Here is a 12,760-nt window from a genome sequence, read left to right as displayed (position 1 = left end):
GGGCGGTCCCATTCCCTACAGGATGGCGGTCAGACGAAATTCCAACCGCCATTATAATCAGGCCCATTATGCAACATGATCTCGATTTAAAAGGTTTTGCACATTACGCAAAAACAGGAAAGCTGCTTAACCCCTTTGCCGCGGCCACGATTTCGCTGCAGTGCAGCACTTCCGCAAAATGGGCAGGGCCAGGTCGCCGTTGGCCGACGCCAGCACTAGCGAGGTCGTGCTCCCGTCAGCCAACGGCCGACGCAGCACGCAAGGGGTTAAAAAAGTCCTCACTGATATACGATGAAAATCGGGAATCAACCTTTGTTGCACACTTTCAGGATATCCGAGCATTGTTTGACGACCAGCATGATTCCTGACCTGCCAAAGAAACGGTTTCTAATATAAACTGTGCATAAACCTCCTCAAATTGTAGGAATGAAGTTAATTACCTTTCTATTCAAAGCACCACAGTTTTAACTCCTAAAAAACACTTTGCAAATGCAGCTTTGCCACTTTGCCGTAAAGTCTCCCATTTCAAGTGTTTCAAGTAAACCAGATTCAGGAAAATTTATCCTCAACTGAAAAGCAATCTGGCAATTCTGACATATAGTGCAGGTTAAGGTCCTCAGACATTTTTTTAATATAGTCGAAACAGAGGAGGCATAAGACTTTATCTACAGGACAGACCTTATGTCAGATGACTAAAAATACACTCTCTGCTTGATGAATCCACAGGCAAATGTATCTAAGATTCCCTTTATGTGTGGAAATATATTTTCAGTAAAAAAAAATTAGACATTTTTTCCAGTTTCAAGATATTCACAGGTGTTCCAACCCCCAAAGTCAATAGTTTTCAGCTGTGACTGAAGACTAACATTTTACAAATCACAGTGACACAGACGTCTGCCCCATAAACGGCACCAGAGATTACTATAGCTTGGTCCTCCTCTAAGAGAGCACACTGCCACTAAGTCAACTTCATCACTAAAAAATGTCCTATTCATCCTATGTGATGACACCACTGCGGCAACCTTTGTCTTAAACGCATTATGCTGACCACTTTTTTTTTACAACATCCCAAAAAGGCATGAAAGTTTTAGGTTAGACCTTTAGGAAGATCATTTAGAAGTAAATAAAAAATGAGTGATGCCAAAATACACACATGCCCACCAACCAGAGTTTTTAGAAAAGGATGCATTGTCTTCCCTTCTAAGGTGAATTAAACTCGTGTAAAAACCTGGTGAAAATATTTAATTAGATTCACAGTGGCAACATTCGTTTCCCTTAATAATAAAGCTTTCCAAAAACAAAGTGAAGTATCTATGGAATCAAAAACTGCCAATAGATTAAAAAAACAAAGGAATAATTGCTCCTCTCTCAAAATAACATATTTGATGATATAAAAAGTGAAGTACTGCTCTGATAAATAACCTTTTTGAGAGATCCGCAAGATAAGAATGCCTTTCCCTGGAAGGACTGGTTCCACTCATCCTAGGTTTTTGATTACATAGATCCGCTGAAGGTTGCTCATATATAATGGCTTCTAGTTATTCTAACAGAAGAGAACGTGGAAATCCACCCTCATTTTACAATAGTACTAAACTATTTTATTATCCGGGAACAGGTGTGTCATATAAATTAGAAAACCAGATACGTCAATCATCTTTTGCCGCGAATGAATTAATCCTGAAGACAGAATCATTTTTGGTTTTCTCTAGGTCTAGCTAGGCCAGGTCAACAGTGTCTTTACTTCAAAAGTATTAATTGTTTGTAGGCAGGGTGAAAGAAGAGGATATTCCTGAATGTTCATCTTCAGTCATTTTAGAGGCATGTGCAGACTCACCCATTTGTGCCTGAAGTTCCTTCCCCATCAAATTAGGATAGCAGTTCAATTCTGTATTATCCGTATGTCATACTACTAATACTATTACATATTGTTTGACATTGATTTCCATCAGGGAGCATTGTGCTGCTGTTCTTGTGCACAATGTAATTGATTGAATAGGGGGGCTCTCAAATTAACGTAGTGAAAGCCACAAATTAGATATCCACAACAATTTATTTAGAAGATAAGTCGCAGGATAGTTAAAAATCAGAAAGCACATACCTGTATCTCAAGCAATATTGGTTTAAGGAGAACACCATGTATGTGTGCGTGTGTTGGGGGGGTAAATATAAATTTTATATACAAAGAACAATGTACAGAACTTAAAACCCTATATTTTTTAGGTCCATTAGCATAATAAAGTGGTGTTGGAAATTATTGTATTTTGAGGGGTCTACCCATACATTTGTGTCTTGAATATTTTAGCTGGCTGTTCTCTTCTCCTCTGCTAACCTGTGGGAAAGTGTGGGTGCTCCCCCTTTCAACATGATGAAATTGGCATAGTACTGTTTGGGATATTTAACTTACCTATTAGTCCCTAGTGTGAGACTCTGTATTATAGTTTAGGTGGATGGGACTCCACCACAAGTAATAATGGCACTGTTCTTGTTAGATCTAACAAAGGTTTCAGTAATTTTAACCTGAGCTCTACCCTCATTAGCTGTGGCACATAGCAGACAGTCTTACCGTAAGAAAATGTAAAGCATTTAGAAGTACCAACTTCAGTTAAAATATTGAAAAAACATTCAACTAAAATTTCCCTTCCAATTTATAAAACTAGAGAATATTTTAATGAACAAAATGACACCAAAATGACAATAATCCAATCCGAGGAACAAAACATAAGAATTGTTATAATTTTAAATAACAATAACACTAAAAAGCGCAAAGTGCCAACCAAGGGCAACTGGTCGCACTAGACTGAGACAAGGGTAAGGTTTGAGGCTTACCGCGATTGATCGTGGGTCAGATATTAAGATTAGGTTGATTCCGGTTGGGAAAGATGCCTTCACACTTGAAATGTTTCAAGCAGGTAGAGTCCGCAGTGTGGCAAAGCTGCATCTTTTTCCGAAGACGGGCTCATTGTTGATGGGCTGAACAAGGATAAGGTCTCAGTAAAGCAATCAGCAAAGGTGGGAAGAGCTCAGAGTGTTAAACATTTAGAGTTCATGCCCAGGAAGTCATCTAAGTTGATTGTACGCTGCTCAGGATTGGGCCCAGTGAACATGTCCAACTTTAGAATAACCCTCCTTTCAGGGAATCAGAGTCCTTCAGTGGGACAAGGCTTCAGGCAGTAGCCAAAAAGGGTTTGACATCTTAAGATGCTGGTCAGTCTTGGGATCATCAAATCAAATTTGCTGTTGCAGAGAAGAATGTAACAAGAGCTACGGCGAAGTCAGGCTCACTGGCGATGCACCCTTGGCGGATTGCCTTGGCAGGCTGATTCTGTTCTTCTGTTGTTTCTTCATGCAAAATGTCTTTAAAAGTTTCTTAGTCCAAGGTTTCAGGTTTAGACAAGAGGAGTGCACTTTGACACTATCCAAGGGTTCCAGGATTTCCAGAACAGAACTCACTCCAACAGAAGCTGCTAGCAGGGTCCAGGGCAAGGTTCAGCTGAAATTGGTCAGCTGGGCTCTTCAAAGGAAAGTGGGCTTCTTGCAGTTTTTGCATCCCTGTAGCTTACCAGGAAGTCAGCCAACTGACCATTAGAGTCCACGTCTTTGTCCTGGTTAAAAGTGGAAGCAGACCCATCCCTTAGACTTCTCCTTATAGGTCATATCAGCAGGTGAAGTAATTCTACTGTCTTCCACATGCTCAGCAGTATGCTGGAGAGAGTGCTCAGGGGTGCCACATTTATGCCTGGCACCAGGCTGAGCATGGGAGTGACTCCTGGCCCCGTCCTGACCAATAGTGAAAGGTTCCAAGGGATAACCCCACCACTTTTGCAGGGGTAACCCTGCCACTTTTACAGCATTTACAGTGTGCCCTACAGCAAACAATCTCACAGTGCATCTAAAAACAATATATCAGAAACGTTCTTGCCCTGTGTAGAGAACTTTTGTGCCCATCCTAGAGGAGTTTCCATGGAAATGAGCAAGCCCCCCCCTGTGGTCACTCAAAACCAGTTCGGGGGCAGAGCTTCCACCACTGGGATTGGTGCCTGGCTGGATAGAAAGGCAATAAAGAAGAAAGACCCAGGAGAGAGCTACATCTGCCTTTAAAAGGGCAAGCCTCTTTAAAGATCATTAAGTTCTTGGGCATTGCCAGATGGTGATCATTTCAAAGGAACAGGATACCTTCCCACACTCCAGCACGTTGTCTCAACTCTTGGAGCCACTTCACACTTAATTAAGGAGTTATTCAGTTACTGGGTGACGGTTGGAAGCTCAGTCAAATGGGCTTCTAGAGGCGTTAGACGGGCAAAATGTAACTTTAAAAAATAAATGTTTCTAAAATAGTTGTCACAAATCCAATGTTACTAAGGAACTGGGTTTGCTACTCAGGAAACAGAAGCTTTATGTAGCATTCATGGTTCTGCAAGCAGCGTTTGATCTAGTACCACGTGACTTGCTCTGGAAGATCATGCTCAATCTAGGTGCTCCTGCGGATTTGGTGCAGTGATATCCCGCCTCCAAATGGATAATTACACCGATGTTATGTGGGGGAAGAATGGCGAACTAACAGAGAAGATACCGATACAGCGAGGGGTGCGACAGGGGTGCGTTGTCGCCCCTACGCTGTTTTCCCTGTTTATAAATCATGTGACGAGTCACTTAATGGCTTGTAGGAATAATGCACCCTCCCTGAATGGCGAGAAAGTCCCTATTCTGCTCTTTGCAGATGACTCCCTACTATTATCTAAAACACCCATGGGCCTGCAAATACTTATGGACGGATTTCTAGAATTTTGTAGAGACAGGAGATTATAACTTAACACCTCTAGGACTAAATACATGGTGGGAAAAGTACGTGGTGGTATACGGGAGATTATGGGCAAAACATTTTGACGACCTAGGCATAGGACTGAATGAGTTACTTAAATGGGAATATCAGTTAAATAAGAGTTAACTAACTCTATACCAGAGATCCAAATCCATACTAAGATTTCATAAACAATCCTATACCCATCCCCTCTCCCCAGCCCTGGAAATTTATTGTGCAAAAGCTCAAAGTGGAGCCTTGTATGGAGCTGAGATGTGGGGCTACACCACTATTAATAAGCTAACGGCTTGTGAAAACATCTTTGTTAGGTCCCTTATTTCGGCACCTATCACAACTCCTCTAATTCCCCTTTTCTTGACCTTGAGTTAAAGAGAATTGGTGATCTGGCTGCTCTGAAACCCCTAACCTACTGGGTGTGCCTATGGATAATCCCCAACTTACTGAATATCGGAACTCTCTGTGGGAGGTTATGAAGATCAATGGTGCATAAAAACTACCATGGTTTAAGCAAATTGGTGCAAGCAAATGAGCATGATGGATTTGTGGGAACATACAGATAGGGCTACAAGAGAGGATCTATTGAGATTGAAAGTCAGTGGGAGGTGGTGTGAGATGACTACACTAGTAATTTGTCTAGTGGTCCGCTACCATCCAAATTCTTAGCGAAAAAATCATGTCCGCAATTCAAACCTTTTTTAGACCAAATTTCACCCCCCCCCCCCCCCCCCCCCTCGCAAAAAGCTTATTTGTTAGATTCAGATACGGAAATTTGCTCTTCAAATTTCCTAGAAAGCAGAAGGTTGGCTTACAAATAGATTCTTGTCCTGCCTGCACTAATGTTAAGGAAACTGAAGAACACGTTTTATTTTATTTGTCCTAGATACCATCAGTTACGCAGGAGGTGGATAAAACCAATCTGCCTCAATTTAGGAGCTAGGCAGCATCAGATTGTGTATAGAATCCTAAAAGCGGATGTTTCTGAGCCAATAGTTTTTGCTGTCAGACACTTTTTATTTGCCTTCTGGACAATCGGACAGAAGCTTTTATCGCTGATTGCACCGTAATATAAATTGTTTACATGTCAAATATGCACTTTATGTATTGAGGATTGCTGGATTTTTTTCCCCTTATCCTTTTGGGTCTTGCATACTATACGGTTTATAGTAGGAAGCATGCCTTACAGCTCTCATTCAATACATTTTGGTGCATGCTTGGCTGGTCATTTTTATATTTCTCTTTTAATAGCAATTAAATATGGATTTGTGTTTACACTCTTTTTAAGTTGTAAATAGACATGTTTTATCTTGTGTATCCTTTGGTGGGTTTGTGCAAATAACCAAATAAAGTTTTTTGATGAATTAGGTTTGTAATAAATATTTAAAAAAGTAAAAAAATTAACATTTTACCTGGTTCCTACGTGGAGATAGCATGATTTAATTTTAACATGAACTCCCAGTGTTTTCCTGTGGACGAGATAACCCTGCTACAGTGAAAATATATTTTAGGACTTTTCAGTGTAAGGACCTTTTAATTTAAACCTTTACAAGCCCTACTTTTACATACCATGCACCCTGCATAATGAATACTTTTAGGCCCTTATGGGTAACTTAGCTGTGAATTATTAATGTTTAAAAGGATGGTTTAGGCCTATTCAGGAGTTTTTTTGACAGGTCTAATTTACAGTCTACACCTGCACAGTCAGGATACTGGTGGCTGGCCTGCACTTATATTTTGCATTTTCACTTTAGTGGTGGCACAATACATGCTGCAGTCCACTAGTGGCATTTAACTTACAGGCCCTGAATACACTTGGTAGCATACACTATGGACTTGTAGATGCATTAGATAAGTCAATTAGGGTCCAAGCACATGCATTGGAGCATGGTTAGCAGAGTTCCAGTGCACAGAGGTAAAAAACAGCAGCATCAAATTAAAAAATGGGGATAAATATGCCAAAAATAGTCATTTTCATGCAATACAGATCCCAGTAAGGTAGCACTAGGTGTGCGTGGCATGGAGACATTTTTTATGTAACCTACAGGTTACAAGGTCTTGGAAGGCTGAGTTACTGTACAAGATATAATAATGTCCTTTAAACTGTAATCACACTTAACATAATGACTACATTTCAAAACTGTAGGTATCAAAGTATTTTGGCTTCTCAAAAATGTTAATAACTTAAGGAAATGAAGGAAGTTCCTTAAATGATGGTGTCTCCCAATTGTCTAACAAGCTTTGACTTCACCAGTTTAGGAGAAACACAAATGTAGTGTCTGTATTCCACTTTAATGCCTCTCTGGACAGATACCCACAAGTGTTCTGGCGGATAATGTGCACTGGGGAACTAGCAAATGAACCAGAATGTATTGGGCCACCTGGGTTCCCTTGGCACTGCCTTTGAATCTTATAAGGGCCTGGCCACAAATTAGAAATATAGCACAGACTGACATGGAAGGAAGGCTGGTTTGAGCACAGCCTATCAAAAATCGCCTTCTTTTTCCGCACAAAAGGCTAACTAATATTAGGTAAGGTACAGCCAAAGAATTGCTGTTTCGTGGGTGATCTTTGTATTTTCTAACAATTGTTTTATAGGGGTTTTTTGATTTTCAAAATTTCTTCTGAAAATACTTTCAACTGTGACAACCAGGGATTTATTTTTTATTAAGGACTGCTGGCTTAAATGGGAAACTTTGTGATGTCATTATAATTTATTATTAATTGTGCGTTCTTAAATGTCATCACAGAGAATGATTACATTTTTTAGGGAAACAAAGATACTTGTGGGACACTCTCCAATATCCAAACATTATCAACTATCATATTTATAGTGTAAATTCATATGATGATACGATATACAACCCTGTTTTTCAGTTGGCAAATATCACCCTGATAAACTAAAATACAGGAGCAGTAATGATAGTTTCTGCTTCACTTTATAGATTTGTTGCGGTTTTCTTATAAAAGGAAACGTGAACTATCGCTTCATTGTTCTGTCTATTTATTTAACTTCTTCTTGAAAGCATAACGTTTTTAGTGCAAGATAATGTTTCAGCTTTTTTCAGCTTTTTTGGTAGACCTGTTTCAAACAACTCTCAAGGCCAATAATATTGTACAGTATGTTGTGAATTATTGGCTATCTGGAGAAGTTAAATCAGCACTGTTTGACATGTGGCATAGATTTAGAGTCACTTGGTCTCCGAGTAGACTTTATTTTAAGTAACGTAAATCTCAATTCAAAACACATGCTGAACATTTAGAGGTAAATATAGTGTGAATGTCTACGCCTGCATGCATTTACTTCCACACTGTGGTGCATACTTGTACCATTTCTGAGTGTAGATTTAAAACTAGGTGTAGAGTTACATGACTCCATCACTTCAGACGGGGGGTGGGAGGGGAGGCTTATTGAATTGAATGTATTAATTAGATTTGTGAATTTAAAGATACTATTAGTAACTTTGCAGATGGAGAGCTGCCAAGGCAGAGAGCTGCCTTAAAAATATATAAAGTATATTTTAATATATGAAGTGAATGGAAATAAAATTTAAAAATTTATCATTTATTGCTAAACTAAAATAATACCAATAAAAATTCACAGCACAATAACACATCAAACTAAATGCATAATAAATAATGGATTCATTTAAATTTAGTCATCTGATTTATAGGTAACATTAAGGGAAAATATTTCACACCATCCCTGATATTTTACTTTTAATTCATAAATAGTACATTTTGTTAAAAGGTATGTGTTGATTTAATTTAATTAATTTATTTGGTAATAAATGTTTAATAGTTCGATTTATTTGTAATTACACATTCGTTTTGAACATATGTACATAATTAATAACTATACATAATTTACTAGCTACATGAAAAAAAACTTTGGACCTTTTTGGGGAATCTTCATGAACATTTCCCAAAAAATGTTCATCCATCTCAGCTTTTTCTTGGAAAATGTTAGGGTGATGTGTCAAGTGGGAGCCAAGAAAAAGGGAGATCCTAAAACATCAATTTTACCATGATAATTCCCATAGGAAATTTTGAAAAGCAATACAGAAAAATCAGGTGAATGGAATTACACCAAATTTGGTAAAAGTGTTAAAACATTACTTAGAATGTTTGCATTTCATGATTTGATGTAAATCCATTCAGCCACCTTTGAGAAATTTGAGTTTAAACAGGTGCTTCGAGTCATAATGAAGGGGTTAAAATACAACAGAATCTGTCCAAATCTACTAATATATGACAACCTAAAAGTGCATGGCGGGGAGCAAAACTTAAAGTTAGCTCTGTAAATTTTAACTGATAAAATTATTATTTGGGGTTTTAAGCATAAGACTTTAATTACGTTTAACACCTAACTATAGAGTTACTTTGTTACTTTGTTTTTTCTGTGAATAAGTGTGTGTGAATAGATATATGTATATATATATATATTCATTGGAAAAACAAAGGTTAAAGGAATGTTATAGTTAAAATGACAATGTCAGTTAAAACTTCTTTTATAGAAAGAGAATCACTGAAATGTACCATTTATATTTATCTCAAGAAACTATGTCATGTCCAAAGTAACTTTAATTTGCACCCCCTCCATGCAAAGTTTTCGCATAAATTATGCTATATCAGATGTGCAGTGATGTTGTCAATGGTGTTATAGAACATGTAATGAGTGATATTATTGGAGTTAATAAGCAGTACATGGCGAAGTCGAGTTATAGTTACTTAAAGCTGCAAGTTAAAATTAGTTGAGATAACTATAACTGGTGAATTTCAGTGATTTTGTTTGTTTGTTTTAATTGACATTTTCACCTAACTACAGCACCCCTTTAAACTGAATGAATATATATATATATATATATATATATATATATATATATATATATATATATATATATATATATATATATATATATATACACACACACAGATTTGGTTAAGCACTTGATCTAATTTGGTGTAAATTAATTTAGTAATTGTTGAGAATTTTAAGCAAATCCAATTTAGGATATCTGCAATTGTGGCTAATTCTTGAATAATACTGAGCTCATGCAGAGAACTGCAGAGCTATGATTGCCTGCCAACACTTCAACCAGGAAGTATTGGCAGCCATCTTGGAACTCGGCTTCAGTCGAGTCCTCCAAAAAAAACATTAAAAAAGGGAGGAGGGTAGGAATACCCTGACCCCCAAGCCAGAGCAAAAAGGCAATTATTTTTTAATTGCAGATAATTCGCAAAATTTGTGGCAAAAAAACCCAACAACCACGGTCTCCCGGATTGTTCTTAATTAAGCCCCTGGGTGGGCTAGGTTCCAGGGGCATGCTAAGTTTATTAATCTGATGGAGGGGGTGCATGTGGCCCCCCTCCGTGGGCATTTTCATGCCCCAGGAACCACCTCCTCCCTGGGGATTTAAATAAAATGAATAGTGGGGCAGAGTGGACCCCCAAGCCCCTGGGACCACTATATCCTTGGGGATTTTGTTAAATTAAATGCAGGGGGTCCGCGGACCCCACCCCAGCCCCAGGGACCACCACCTCCCTGGAGCAAAATATCAAATACAAGAAAGGAGGGGGCAGTGCAGTCCCCCTCCTGAAACAAAGCCTTGGCGGCTGCCTTCCCCTGGGATGGCTCCTGTTATGCCCAGGGTGCACAGCCCAGACAATATCTGTTTGCTTTAACTTGGCGGGAGCTAACAGCTTATATGTACAGATTCACATACCCAATCAGAGAATACAGATTTATGCAGTCACTTATAGATCCCACTAAGACACTCATACATCCAGTCACAGTCCCACTCATAGGGTCATACACCCACTCGCATTCCCATTCAGAGACTTATACACCCATTCACAAACCTACTCAGACACTCACTCACCCACTCACAGATCAACTCAGAAACTAATGCACAAAGTAACAGACCAACTCAGACTCATACACCCACTCACAGGTCCACTCAGAGAGTCATGCAGCCACTGGGTGACACACTGACACATTCACTCACCCACTCACTGATCTACTCAGAGACTCACACAACCACTCACAGACCCACTCAGACACTCATGCACTGACTCAAAAACCCACTCAGACCCTCACACATCCAGTCACAGTCCCACTCAGACATTCATGCACCCAATCACAGGCTCGCTGAGGCACTCATGCACCCACTCACAGATTCACACAAGTACACCCACTTACACAGCCATGTACACACCAATTCAGTCACTCACACACCCACTCACAGGGCCATACAGCCACTCACACAACCACAAACAAACTCACACACCCACTCATAGAACCATAAAGCCACTAACACACATACACTCAAATACCTATAAAGCCACTCACACGCCAACTCTCAAAGGTTACAGGTTACAGTTAGGAAATACAATTGAAAAAACCATTGAAATTCACTGAAAAAAACAGAGGTTACAGGGATGTTATAGATAGAAAATAGAATGTTAAAAAATGTAGAAATTCACAGAAACAAAACAAAGGTTACAGGGATGTTATAGTTAGGAAATAGAAAACAAGTTTGCTTTCAAATTCACTGAAAAAAACAAAGTTTACAGGGACATTATAGTTAGGCTCAGATTTCACTCATATAAAACCAGTGAAATTCAGCTATTATAGTTACTTGAGCTAACTATAACTTATGCCCCCACAATGCACTATTTATGATCTCACATATTACATCACTCACATACCAATAGAGACACTCTAACGCCCACGCTTACACCCATACAGACACTTTCATACCCAATTACATACCCATACAGACACTGTCATACCCACACTTACACCCATATGCACACTCTCACACCTACTCACATACCCATAAACCCACTGTTACAACCACACTTGCACCATAGAGATATTGTTACACACACTCACATACCCATACATGCACTCTCTCTCACCCACACTTATACCAATGTAGACATTCTCACACCCACTCGTGTATCATAGAAATTAACAGAAAAAACAAAGTTTACAGAGAAGTTATAGTTAGGAAATTGAATTAAAAAAACCTTGGAGATTCACTGACAAAAACAAAGGTTACAGGGGCGTTATGGTTAGATTCAGATTTCACTCATACAAAACCAGTGAAATTCAGCAGCTATAGTTACCTGAGCTAACTTTAACTTATGCTCCTGCAATGCACTGCTTATGACCTCACAGATTACATCACTCACATAACCAAACAGTCACTCATATCCATTCACATACCAATATAGACACTGTCACACCCATTCACATACCCATACTGACACTCTCACTCTTACTCTCACACCCACACTTACACCCATACAGAAATTGTCACACCCACACTCACACCTATAGAGAGTCACTTACATATCCATACAGACACAGTTATACCCACACTTATACCCATACATTCACTGTCACACACACTAACATATCTATACATGCACTCTCTAGACCTGCAGCTCTAAACCCAGGACCCCAGAGTGACTCCTAGGGCTAGGTGGCTGGCCCTTTGATTAGAGGCCTCATGGGCAGAACAGGCTTCCAACATCCTTGAATTCAGCACCTGGTCTCTGCCATCTGCGAGTCCTGCTCTACCAAGTAGTGCCACCCCAGTCCTGGACCCTTGGAAGTGGGCCTAAAGGTGCTCTGTCAGCCCATCTGTGGATGCAGACAAACTGAAGCATCTTCTCTGCGGTGCAGCGTATCTCCCACAGAACCGGCTGATTACCTCTGCTGCTCGATGAATCGCCATTGGAACCCACGCATAGCCTCTGCTATGAGGATCCTCAATGCAAGGACTACACATCACCCAATGCAGCCCATTGGAATCGCATCTGCGGCATGCATTTCCAAACAAAGACATCACATCACACATTGTTGCTCCCCAGACCCGCCGATATATGACGCACCTGCTCACCCGGACCTCACATCACCTCTTCTGCAAACACATC

General features: G+C 39.6%; 1 protein-coding gene across 2 annotated transcripts in view; it reads right to left on the bottom strand.

Annotated features, from left to right (window-relative positions):
• DMD (dystrophin) overlaps positions 1–12,760 on the bottom strand; it is a 4,652,165-nt gene that overhangs the window by 3,846,690 nt on the left and 792,715 nt on the right. The window lies entirely within an intron of this gene.

Source organism: Lissotriton vulgaris, chromosome 8, assembly GCF_964263255.1.
Source record: "Lissotriton vulgaris chromosome 8, aLisVul1.2, whole genome shotgun sequence".
NCBI classification, from domain to species: domain Eukaryota; kingdom Metazoa; phylum Chordata; class Amphibia; order Caudata; family Salamandridae; genus Lissotriton; species Lissotriton vulgaris.
This window is presented reverse-complemented; position numbering and strand designations above follow the sequence as displayed.